Here is a 12581-nt window from a genome sequence, read left to right on the forward strand (position 1 = left end):
TTTTGAATGAACGTAAATTGAAACTGAATTAAATAACAGACTCTCTAAAGATATCAACTGAACGTGTAAATCATATGATTCACGAATATTTCGGTATAAGAAAGCTCTGTGCAAAATGGGTGCCGCGCGAGCTCACTTTTGATCAAAAACAACGAGGAGTTGATGATTCGGAGCAGTGTTTGAAGATGATCAAGCGTCATAACCCGTGTTTTGCGTCGATATCTGACAATGGATGAAACATGGCTCCATTATTTCACTCTGAACTCCAATCGACAGTCATTCGAGTGGACTGCACACAATGAACCCACTCCAAGGCGTGGGAAAATACAAGAGTCGGCTGGCAAGGGTATGGCGTCTGTATTTTGCGATGCGCATGGAACAATTTTCATTGACTACCTTGAAAAAGGAAGGACCATCAACAGCGACTATTACATAGCGTTAGTGGACCGTTCGAAGGGTGAAATCGCCGAGAACGGCCGCATTTGAAGAAAAAGAAAGTGCTGCTTCACCAAGACAATGCACCTTGTTACAAGTCAGTGAAAACGATGGCAAAAATTCATAAATTGGGCTTCGAATTGCTTCCTCATCCACCGTATTCTCCAGATCTGACTCCCAGAGACTATTTCCTGTTCTCAGATCTCAAAAGAATACTCGCTGGGAAGAAATTTTGATCGTTGAAACTGAGGCCTATTTTGAAGCAAAGGACAAATCGTAATACAAAAATGGTATCAAATAGTTGGAGGGTCGCTATAATCAATGTATCACCATTGAAGGGAATGATGTTAAACAAAAAAAATTATTTTGCCAAAAAATAGGTTTTGCTATGGCAGGCTGGGGACTTTTCAATTGACCTGTTAATTCACTGTAACAACAAAATATAAGTTAATCGGTAAGTTAGTTGGTAATAATCTATTAATAAAATTCGGAAGACTATTCTTATGGCAAAACAACCTAATTAAGTACACTCAAGTTAGGATTATTATTTAGCAAGCTCGAATCGGCATTCTTTTTAACCCAGTAATAGCAATTCGGTGCCAAAAACAGCGTCAATATCGAAGTAAAACGAGACCGTGGTACATCAATATTTCCGAACAAAAAACTGATTGTTTCCACCATCAGCACCGTTTTTCCACCAGTCGTAATCATCGGTCCAATTAAATTGGGGACGACAAAGCGTGTTCCCTTCGCCCCTCGCTTCCTCGAGCCCTCCGATGTTCTCGGGGGAACCCTCCCCAGCTTGAGGACACCAACTATTTCTGGCTTTTTCTAATTAAGGCCACAAGGTCAACGGCGGAGTTCCATCCCGGCGGAGTTGCGGGGATGGGATTAATGCCCGAAAGGTCGAAAATAAATAAGATATCGCCGGTTGTTTCCTGATTAAATAGGCATCGATTGTTAATGGAAGGCGTTATTAGCTAAATAAAGGGGAAAGGAGTTTGCGTACTGTGTGCATTGATGTCGGTTTTGTTGTGCTTTATCCTCTCATATTGTTTGATGGCGAATAGAGTAACAGTGAAGGTGTTCCCATGATATTGAAGTTAATGAAAACTGTAATTTAATATTAATAACTTGATATAACAGATCAATTGAAAAGTCCCTGGCCTACTATAGTAAAACCGAGTTTTTGGCAAAATTATTATTTTTTTGTTCAACATAATTCCCTTCAAGGGTGATACACTAATTATAGCGACCCTCCAACTTTTTGATACCATTTTTGTAGTATGATTTGTCCTTTGCTTCAAAATAAGCCTCAATGTCGGCGATCACCTCATTCGACGAAAATTTCTTCCCAGCGAGTATTCTTTTGATATTTTAGAACAGAAAACAGCCGCTGGGAGCTAGATTTGGAGAATATGGTGGATAAGCCAACAATTCGACGCCCAATTCATGGATTTTTGCCATCGTTTTCACTGACTTGTGACACGGTGCATTGTCTTGGTGAAGCAACACTTTCTTTTTCTTCAAATGCGGCCGTTTTCAACGATTTCGTCCTTCAAAGGGTCCAATAACGCTATATAATAGTCGCTGTTGGTGGTCCTTCCTTGTTCTATGTAGTCAATGAAAATTATTCCAGGCACTTCCCAAAATACAGACGCCACAATCTTGTTAGCCGACTGTTGCATTTTCCCACGCTTTGGAGCGGGTTCATCGTGTTCAGTCCACTCGGATTACTGTCGATTGGGCTTCGGAGTGAAATGATGGAGCTGTGTTTCATCCACTGTCACATTTCGATGCAAAAACTCGGGTTTATTACGCTTGATCATTTTCAAACACTTCTCCGAATCGTCAACTCGCCGTAGTTCAATTTCAATTTACGGGCATTCAATATCACTTTGTGGATTTTTTAAATGTTTGCGTCGGTAACATCCTCTTTTGAGCGTTCGCCGCCTTCGGTGCTCATGTCACCACGACTAAAATTAGCATACCATTCCTTGATGGTTGATTTTCCTGGGGCAGTGACCGAAAAATGGCCATCAAACCAAGTTCTTGCTTCAACTGTAATTTTGCCCTTCAGAAAACCTTATTTTATCAACAGGCGAAATTCTTTCCTATCGAATTTTTTCACATTAACAAAAGTTGCTTCACTCACAATGCTATAATTCACAAACTAATGATAGCTGTCAAATTTATACACGCACCTTTTGAGAGTTAGGGCTAGCTAAAAAACATATGGATTTAAATATTGTAGCGCCATCTATGTGTCAGGCCGGGGACCTTTCAATTGATCTGTTAGTATGCAAATAAGCTTTGAAGTTACTTTACTGGTTTGCCTTATTCAGTAAAATTAATAACAAAAAATGCCCTCATGTTTTTTGAACATCCACACATATTTCTATTAAAGGGGCATGTTTTTTATGTTTGACATATATTACACATGTCACAATATCCAGTAATTAAATTTTTTGAAACCGAAATAAATAAACTTTATTTCCAGTCACAAAAAATATGTTATTTACACTTGAAATTCATGATTATCTAAAACTATACCTGTATCTGCATTACACTATTGATATCACAACAACAAGAGAAATAGTATTGGTAACCTATACCGACGCCACAATTATCAGGGCAATAATTTCTGCTTAAGGCTGTAGCAAAAGTGCAAGTAACAGTCAACAAGATATGAAAATGGAATACAGACTGAAAAATATAGCTTAACTAATTGATCTAAATCCCTCTAAGTTAATTTTGTGTTGCGGCGAACTGACAAAAACATAATTATATCACTTGTCTGGTACCCGATTCCTCAAGCAGTATCAACTAAATACCTAGGCATCTATCACGATGATAGGTTAAATTGGAAATATAATGTTAGAAAAAACGATATAGAAGATATTCTCAACTAAATCTACCATCAGAGAGCCAATTTGGATTTATGGGGTAAAAATAAAAGATAGCTCTAAAACATCAAACCAACTAGTAAGCCAAAACTGTTGAAACAAAATTCTACGATTAATTACGTAACTAACCAAGAGCTGCATGAAAACTTTCAAATAAAATGAATTTACAAAGTTATTCAAGATTTTGTCTTAAAACACAAAATACGGTTACTAAATCGCAGCAACGGAGAGGCAGCACAGCTACCGGCAACATGCAGGAAATAAAAAGATTGAAACGAGATGTAAACTCTTGTTTTAATAACAAATAACAATAACAGTCACTACGAAATTCTCTAAGCGTAAAATGTTATAAAAATAGTTCATGAAACCAAAGAAAACAAGACAAAATTCTACGAAAAACACAGTAATATTATAACAATTCACTACTATTTACATTAATTTGTCTCTTAATTAAAACTAAAATAAATCATTTAAAACACACAGCCAATAGATTCCCAGAAAATAAATCTCGTAAGTTTTAAATTGCACGCTAACAGACAGACAACGAATAAAAAGAAAACAAACAAACTGAAAAATGTTTCATAACATTTAAATAACTAAAAATCGAAACACTTTAATCATTTACGTTTTGAACGTTGTTGTGGTACTAAAATCTATCACAGATCAAGGCAATTTATACATCAACTACATATAAATCCGGATTTATTTATATTTCTTGCGTTTTCCATTTGTAAACTAAACTTTAGTTGCCTTTAAATATATCGTTTTTTTTTATTTTAAAAACAACAGCATAAATTAAAAATATTTAAATCAGACGTATAGAAAAGCAAACTTTTTTGACGGTATTTTTCACTTAAACTACTTTTCTTTCAAATGCGTTTTATCTCAGGCCGATTACTGATATATTAATATTTTATGTTATTTTAAAAATTTTGGTAAGATTTAAAATCTGAAACCTTATATTCGTTAGAAAATCTTTCAGCAAAATTTCACTACAATTCATAAAATGTCAGACCCAATTGTATTACAGGGTATGTATTTTTCAGTTAGGACGAGTAGCTGTTTTTAGGGTCTCGGTTTAGCCTGTTGTTCATTGTTTAACTACTGATGTTTAAGTACTGTTACAAGTTACCTAAGCTGTATAAGTAAGCAATAAATATGTATAATTAAAACTAGTATTAGTTAAATATTTTATTAAAAAACTGGTACCCCAAGGAAACGTTCGATCTGTTAAGAACATGGCCGTTGTCCGTTGTGACACTGTTCAAATGAACCCTTGGCAGATAAATCCTTGTAATAGATAGGAAAAATCTAATACACACATCAGTTTATATATAAAAATATGTAAATAGATAAATAGGTTTAGGTATATATTAAGCTAAATTGTGCGTATATAGTAATATATAAAGTACGTGTATTAAATAGGTTAAATAAGGTTTTTGTTTAATTTTGTTTAGTTATTACAACGATTATTATGTACATGTGGCGACCGCCACGACCCTTTAGGCCACCACCAATTCACTATCAACAACTACAAAGGTTGGCAACGCCGGTGGATTGGTACCATGCAGTTCCAGGGTATAAAAGACCATCAGGACGACGTCTCGCTCTCTTTGTTATCACCGTCCCCCTGTAACAGTACCACTTCCACAGCGCTACCGTACTTCCTTCACCTTAACCTAATATCCTGTCAATTATCCCATCGACCACATGTATCAATCATAAGTTAAAATAAACAACTTTGATTCAACCAGTGTTTTTAGTTATGTGCAAATTCCTTCCAAAAATAGTAGTGAGTGTTCTGACAAATAATCGCAGCGGCAGTCACACATTTCGACCGATTGACCGACCCGACGAACATTCCTACAATTGGTGACCCCGACGTGATCTTTCGCAAAATTGGGTTTGGACTCGTGAATGGAGGGTACGTAGAAAATGGTGTATTTTACGTGACCGTTATATTTTTTTTTGTTTCAAAATTTTAAATATTTTTAATTCGATTCGTTTTCAATTTTACCTTCAAGATTCGTTTTCATTTTATTCCGATTAATTTCATTATTTCCAATTCATTTTTTAAAAATTTTTTTTGTCAAAATTTTTATTTCACAATCTTTTGGAATATTTTTACATCACTGCTTAATCATCAGCGTCTCGGCTAAACATTTCTTTCGGCGCTATGTTTAAATCATAATGTCTTCCTTCGCTCGCCGTCTCCGTCATAATGGCAGATATTTTGGTTTAAAAGGCTTTGGGCAGCTTCGGTCGGATACCGTCGTTATTTCTTTTTTTTCTGAATTAACCTAACGTATGTGACTACGGATTAGTCACAGAGCAGCTCCAGAAGCTAGGTACCGATTGCAGTCACCGTAGACTCGTTATGTCTTCGCCGAAGTACCAGAATTGCTAACGTCTCGTCGTCGAAGAAAATAAGCTACCACGTCGTCGAACAGTCGATCCTCCCACAGCGTCGATTACGGGAGCCCTGTCTGAAGAATAGCTTGTTTTCAACGTCGTCGATGGACCACATTCAAGTGCCAACAGCCGTACCAGATCGCAACCGTACCAACAACCGTTTCAAACTATCATATTCTTCAAAGCCCATTTTACACAGCACATTTTGTTTGGTATATATTTTTTTGTATTGATTTTTTTTTTTCAAACATTTTTGTATTTTTGTTACTTGAAATAATTTTATTTAAAATTCTGGCAGGGGAGTATTGTAGCGACCTTGAGCATGTCGAATTTTACATCGTGGAATAACGGTCTACAAAAATATAATCCCAGATGTTGAACACGGGCGGGGTGCCAAATGGAACCCGACAACGAATAGCTAGCGGCAACCCCGAGACGTTTATCTGGGATATTATTGAAGGGTATTTCGGTCATTCTGTGCTCAACCCTCGTTTGGTTAAGACGTGCCACTATCGACTGCCCAAGCCTCGTCTTCAGGTAACTCCGCTGCCATCCGTTTTATTTATTTGTATTTTCACATTTTTTATTTTGCCAATAAATAACGGTCACATAATGTAAACACCACTGTTTCATTTCGATTTACCTCCATTCACCGAGCCACATCATTTAAACTAAATACATATTTTTATTTTTTTTTGTGTTAAAAATCTAAGTCCTCTTAGTTTTTTGTGAGTTCCTTCTTTATTTTATGAAGTCCGATCAATTTTTTTTCTTAAATATATTTTATTTTTCTCTTTTTAGTGTTATGTTAGATATTCACTCAATAAATTATTCAGTTACTTTATATAATATTATAATGGGTAGGCTAAGGAAAGGTGCCCGTACTAGGAAAAATAGGGATAAAGAATCAATGATTGAAAATAAGGAACACTTCAGGCCCCGGGGTCCCCAACCTAGCCTAGGTGTTTTGACAACTGTTCTAACTAAACTAGAACGACAAGAAATTATTTTCCGCGCTGGCATCGAACCCGCGACCTTCGATTGTTAACTAAGCGCTCTAAGGATTACACTAGCGTTGGAAACTATCGACTGAAAATAGTAATCACTAATGACGGAGCTCTATAAATTCCTTCACGAACTAACTCAAAAAAGAAAAAGAAAAAAATAATTACTGAATATTATAATAATAATAATACATAACATGCAATTTATAATTTAATGTTAAACGAAGTACAATTGATCTTATAGTTGAATGTTCTGTTGGTCTGTAAAAAGAAATGGAATTTTTCTTTGGAATGGAATAATATCAAATATTTTATTGTATTTTAATATATTTACTGCTATTTTTAAATAGTTTCCTTTTTTAATTAATTAATTAATTAATATTCCATTATAAAATTAATATAATCACTACATAGTATAAAACAAAGTCGCCTTTTCTGTCCCTATATCCCTATGTGCGCTTAAAGCTTTAAAACTACGCAACGGATTTTGGTGCGGTTTTTTTCAATAGATAGAGAGGAAGGTTTATATGTATAATACATGCATAATATACTAAGGCAACATTGCTAATTTTAGAGGTTTCTAACGTGATGTCGTAAATTAACCTATTTTTTTAGGCTTATTTAGCAATTAGCAAAAACGCTGCCTAACCCTACGAGTTAGATCAAATTAATGTACTACAGTATTGTACACCATAAAAAGGTCTACAAAAAAGTCCGCGATGGTATATGTTTATCTTTTAGGGATAACCCACATTAACCATTTTTATTGTTTACTTTTTACGTGAGAAAATGGCTTATTTACGAAGCTATTTTAAGCAATACGGCATTAATCCTTATCGAATTAAGTACCTTAAATACAGTGTGCAATTAATATAGATCAATATGGTTCCTTACAGCATGTAAATTAAACAAATATTTTCGGAGATATTACAAATTTAAAATTTGCGTTTAAAAATGTGTAATGTAATAAAAATTGTATGAATTTAGATATTCCAAAGATAGCAGGAAATCTTCATAGTAAGTATAGGGGAAGAGGAATTGTTTTACTCCAAATTTAATGCGTGCAGGCCAAGGGCAGTAATGAATGAACCAAAAATACTGGATCGATTTTAATCATGTTTTCATTGAGTGACATAGGCATATATATTTTATGCCCGTGCAAAGTCGGAGCGGGCCGCTATGTTTTTATATACAACGTTCATATTTTTTCTGTAGTGTATTTAATTTAGTATCAGCATTGCACCCGTGCGAAGCCGGGGCGGGTCGCTAGTTATGCTATAATATTAATATACAATATATTGTTATTTACAAGCAAACTACCAAAGAAAAAATCATAAAATCATAAAACTACATATATTATATATAAATCTATGTAAGCATAAATTGGTTACATTTTTGCCATGGTCGCGGCTAGGACGACAAAGCCAGAAATCAGTGGATTGAAACAAGTAGAACCAAAAATAATTACAAAAGAACGACTGAAACAGTTAATAGTAAATAGTAACAAAGTTAGTCAGGCCTAAAATAGCCACTGAAAACCGTCGACTGAAACAGTGACTGTTAGAAAGTAGTGAATTCAGTTGAACCAAAAAGAGCGATCAATAGTACAAAGTAGTCAACAAATAAACACTCGATAGTCGATTTCAGTCGATAGTTCCCAACACATAATTACACCATAGAAGCAATTGGCAAAAATATTTTTATAATGGCTTATATGCTATAGTTAGTGTTTAAAAAGCAAACTGTATGGCTTTTGCCCTGAACGACTTCCAGTTTTCCATCACGTCAGCTCAGCAATAACATTATACATAAATATCTGATTATATATCATTACAAATAATAAATTATATATGATATGATATATGATCATATATTCGTAGCAACAATCTGAATAAATATCTGAAGGTAGAAAGGCTAAGCCCACATAAGATACATTACCTTAGGCTCTATTAGCATATCAATGGTGAGCTTCTCCAGCTCCGAAGATAGTATAGCCTTGCTATAACTGCTATAAAAATAAATTAAAAAAATAAGGTAGACCGTAGAATTTTATTTGAAGAACGCTATTAATTCTTTCCCAGACTGAATGGTTAAAAAAATAAAACAAGCAATAAATAATAAAATCACACGTTCCTAATATAAAATAAACATCAGCAAATGATAAAATAGCCATTAAAGCAAATCGAGACGGACGCAGATATACGCGAAATTGAAAAGAGAAACACACACACCAACAGACCCGCGAAAAGCTACGATTCAGCGGGACCATCCATCCGAGATGGGAATGTGCTTTTCGCTGGCGGTCTCTCGCTTTTTTTTTTCGGGACCGTTCCCGAATTTATTTCAAATAAACAAGATGATGGTGATTTATCGGAGGCGGGAGTTGTTTGGACTGGTTTATAGTCAAGTTTCAATCGTTTTTATGCTTTAGACAAACGCGAATGACGCAAGAACCGACACAATAGTGATGTTTCGTGGATGTTTCGTGTTTTTCTTCGCACCGTGGCACTAAAATTTCGGTGAGTTGCTTTTTTTACAGTCTTACGTGACGTATCTCCGTCGATTTTTTGTTGGTTTTAAATTTTTAAACGCTTTGAAGGGATTGCGGGAGGTTTTTGCCCTATATATTAGGTTTTCAAAATAGGGTTGTATGATTTTGCCAATAATGTTTGACCTAACGCAATAAATATCTTCCTAACATTGTCCGCACTTAGATAATAATGATAGCAGTTCGTTTATCAAAACACCAAATCTGTTATTCCATTAATGCATTAAAAATCATCGTGGTCCGATGACTGAATATACTGAAGACTGCTTGCGACGTTATGGGTTACTGCGTCTGCGTCTTATTTATAACCAAACTGCTGATATCTGCATGTATCAGTCTGAAGATCGTAAAATATACTGTGTATTATTTTTTAACATAAAAAGTAATATTCATAAATTTTATATTAACCTATATATATATTAAGAAAACAGTAATAAAGCATATTAATTTAGGAAATATTTTAAAGGGGGTAAAAAACAGCATAATACTAAATTTTTAATTAAATTAATGGGTATAAAACAATGAACCTTAACTATGCTTTAACTTAATACCCATTTACTAAATTACCACATATTTGCATACACAATACTACAAATATATTATATATAAATAACATTTTATAACAACTTCCTTGTAGATATATTCCTTTATACTTCTCACACTATTTACTAAGTACAATAAGTACAATAAAAGTTGTAATAGAACATTTTTTCAAATAAAGATAAGTTTAATATATTTCATAGGAAAAGGGCTTACCCAGTAAAAAACCACCACCATACTTAATGAAATCAAGTACTCAAGTACCTAAAAACTCAATGATGTTAATATCTTGTGTTTTTTTAGTACATGTATTTTCTTTTATTTCTTCTTCGGAAAGTAGGTCTGCTTTTCTCTTCTTTGATATTTTGACATAATGCACTTCTTTATGAACAAATCATATAGTTGTAGTAAGTACAATTTCCCAAATAGTATGTAATTTTTTCCTGCACTTCTGCAACTTCTATAAAATTGGCGCTTAATTGATATCACTTAAATATATAATTCAATATTACTTAGTCTAAGTTCATTTGTAGGATATTATTCTTATATTATACTTATATGTATGAACGATGTAATATTGTGTGTTATAGCGTTCTTAAAATCTTACAAAAAATAAAATAAATATACAGACGTTTGTATATAACAGTTCAATTGAAAAGTTTAATTAAAACACATTTTTTGTCAAAATTAGTTTTTTCTATTTAACATAATTCCCTTCAAGGGTGATATACTGATTATAGCGACCCTCCAACTTTTCGATACCATTTTCGTAGTACGATTGGTCCTTTGCTTCAAAATAGACCTCAGTTTCGGCGATTAATTCTTCATTCGTCGAAAATTGCTTCCGAGCGAGCATTCTTTTGAGATTTGAGAACAGGAAATTGCCGCTGGGGGCCAGATCTGGAGGATACGGTGTATGAGGAATCAATTAATGGATTTTTGCCATCGCTTTCACTAATTTGTCACAGTTCATTGTCTTGGTGAAACAACACTTACTTTTTCTTCAAATGCAGCCGTTTTTCGGTGATTTCATCTGTTAAACGGTTATGTAATAGTCGCTGTTGATGGTCCTTCCTTTTTCAAGGTAGTCAATTAAAATTATTCCATCCGCATCCCATAATACAGACGCCATAACCTTGCCAGCCGACAGTTGCGTTTTCCCACGTTCTGGAGCGGGTTCATCGTGTGCAGTCTACTCGGATGACTGTTGATTGGACTTCGGAGTGAAATGGTGGAGCTATGTTTCATCCATTCTCACATATCGACACAAAAACTCTTTTATTATGCGTTTATTACGGGTTTATAACACTTGATCATCTTCAAACTCTGCTCCGAATCATCAACTCGTCGTTGTTTTTTGGTCAACAGTGATCACTTTGCACATAGCTTTCTCATACCCAAATATTTGTCATTGATATGATGTACACGTTCAATTGATATCTTTTGAATGTCTGCTATATCATTCAATTTCAATTTTTTTATTGATTTTGTAATTGTTTACGCCGGTAATAACTTCTTTTGGGCGTCCACTACGTTCTCCCGCCTTCGGTGCTCATTTCAGCACGTCTAAAATTAGCATACCAATCCTTGATGGTTGATTTTCCTGGGGCAGTGTCCGGAAACTCGGCATCAAGCAAAGTTTTTGCCTCAACTGTATTTTTTCCTTTCAAAAAGCAATGTTTTATCAACACGCGAAATTCCTTTCTATCCATTTTCTCAGAATAACAAAACTTGCTTCACTCAAAATACTATAATTCACAAACTAATGATCCGACAACTGTCAAATTTATATGCGCATCGTTTGAGAGATAAGACTAACTAAAAAACCTAACTAAAAAACATTTCACGAAATGTGTAATGTTAAATATAAACACATAGCGTATTTTTAACACGCGACTGATGACTTTTGTATAATAAGTTCATTTTGATTGTATTTTGTGAAGTTAAACTTCGTTGTTGCGTAGACGCAATACTGGGAAGAAATGGGTTAATGGCGTACGTTCACTGCTACTTTGTGTGAATTATATGTATAATTCCGTTGAAGTTACTTAATGCATTTATGTACAAAACGTCAACAAAATCTACAAGTGGACAAAAGATTGGCAACAACAAGACAAAAATTCAACTTAATAGCTCCAAATCTGTCCACATTAATTTTGCATTAAGGCGAAATAATAAAAACTTAATTATATTACTAAATGGATGCCCGATTCCTCAAGCAGAATCAGCAAAATACCTTGGAATCCATCTTGACGGTAGATTAAATTGGAAGCATCACGTTAGACAGAACACATTAGAACCAAAATAAAACAACTATACTGGTTAGTCGGAAGATACCCTCAACTTGATCTAAAATCAAAGAGGTTGACCTATAATACAATTATAAAGCCAATTTGGACCTATGGGGTGCAAATATGGGGTTGCACTAAAAATTCAAATCAGTTAGTCATACAGCGCTGTCAAAACAAGATTCTTCAACTGATTACCAATGCCTATCGCTATGTAACCAACGAAGAACTGCACGATGACCTGGAAATCAAATGGATTTGCGAAGTTGTGCAGGATTTCGCCTTGAAACACGAAAGAAGATTACTAAATCATTCTAACGTGGAAGCAATACAACTGCTGGACAGCGCACAGGATGTCAGGAGATTGAAACGAACAAAACCATACGAACTTGTGTGAACATTTAGTGTGTATTATTAGTGTATACTATAGCTATAAGTTAATAATTAA

At 34.5% G+C, this 12581-nt stretch overlaps 1 protein-coding gene across 6 annotated transcripts in view; it reads left to right on the top strand.

Moving 5' to 3' along the window:
• AstC-R2 (Allatostatin C receptor 2) overlaps positions 1 to 12581 on the top strand; it is a 471654-nt gene that overhangs the window by 224543 nt on the left and 234530 nt on the right. The window contains exon 1 of one of the 6 annotated variants that reach the window (XM_076410791.1): positions 9157 to 9276. The exons of the other annotated variants lie outside the window; for them this stretch is intronic. The gene's annotated coding sequence lies outside the window, so the exon portion shown is untranslated. Of the gene's footprint in view, positions 1 to 9156; positions 9277 to 12581 lie in introns of those variants that run through there. 6 annotated transcript variants of the gene reach the window in all.

The sequence above is a fragment of the Rhynchophorus ferrugineus genome, unplaced genomic scaffold, assembly GCF_030347505.1.
Source record: "Rhynchophorus ferrugineus isolate W39M unplaced genomic scaffold, kcgeb_rfMv2 rfM7, whole genome shotgun sequence".
NCBI classification, from domain to species: Eukaryota; Metazoa; Arthropoda; class Insecta; order Coleoptera; family Curculionidae; genus Rhynchophorus; species Rhynchophorus ferrugineus.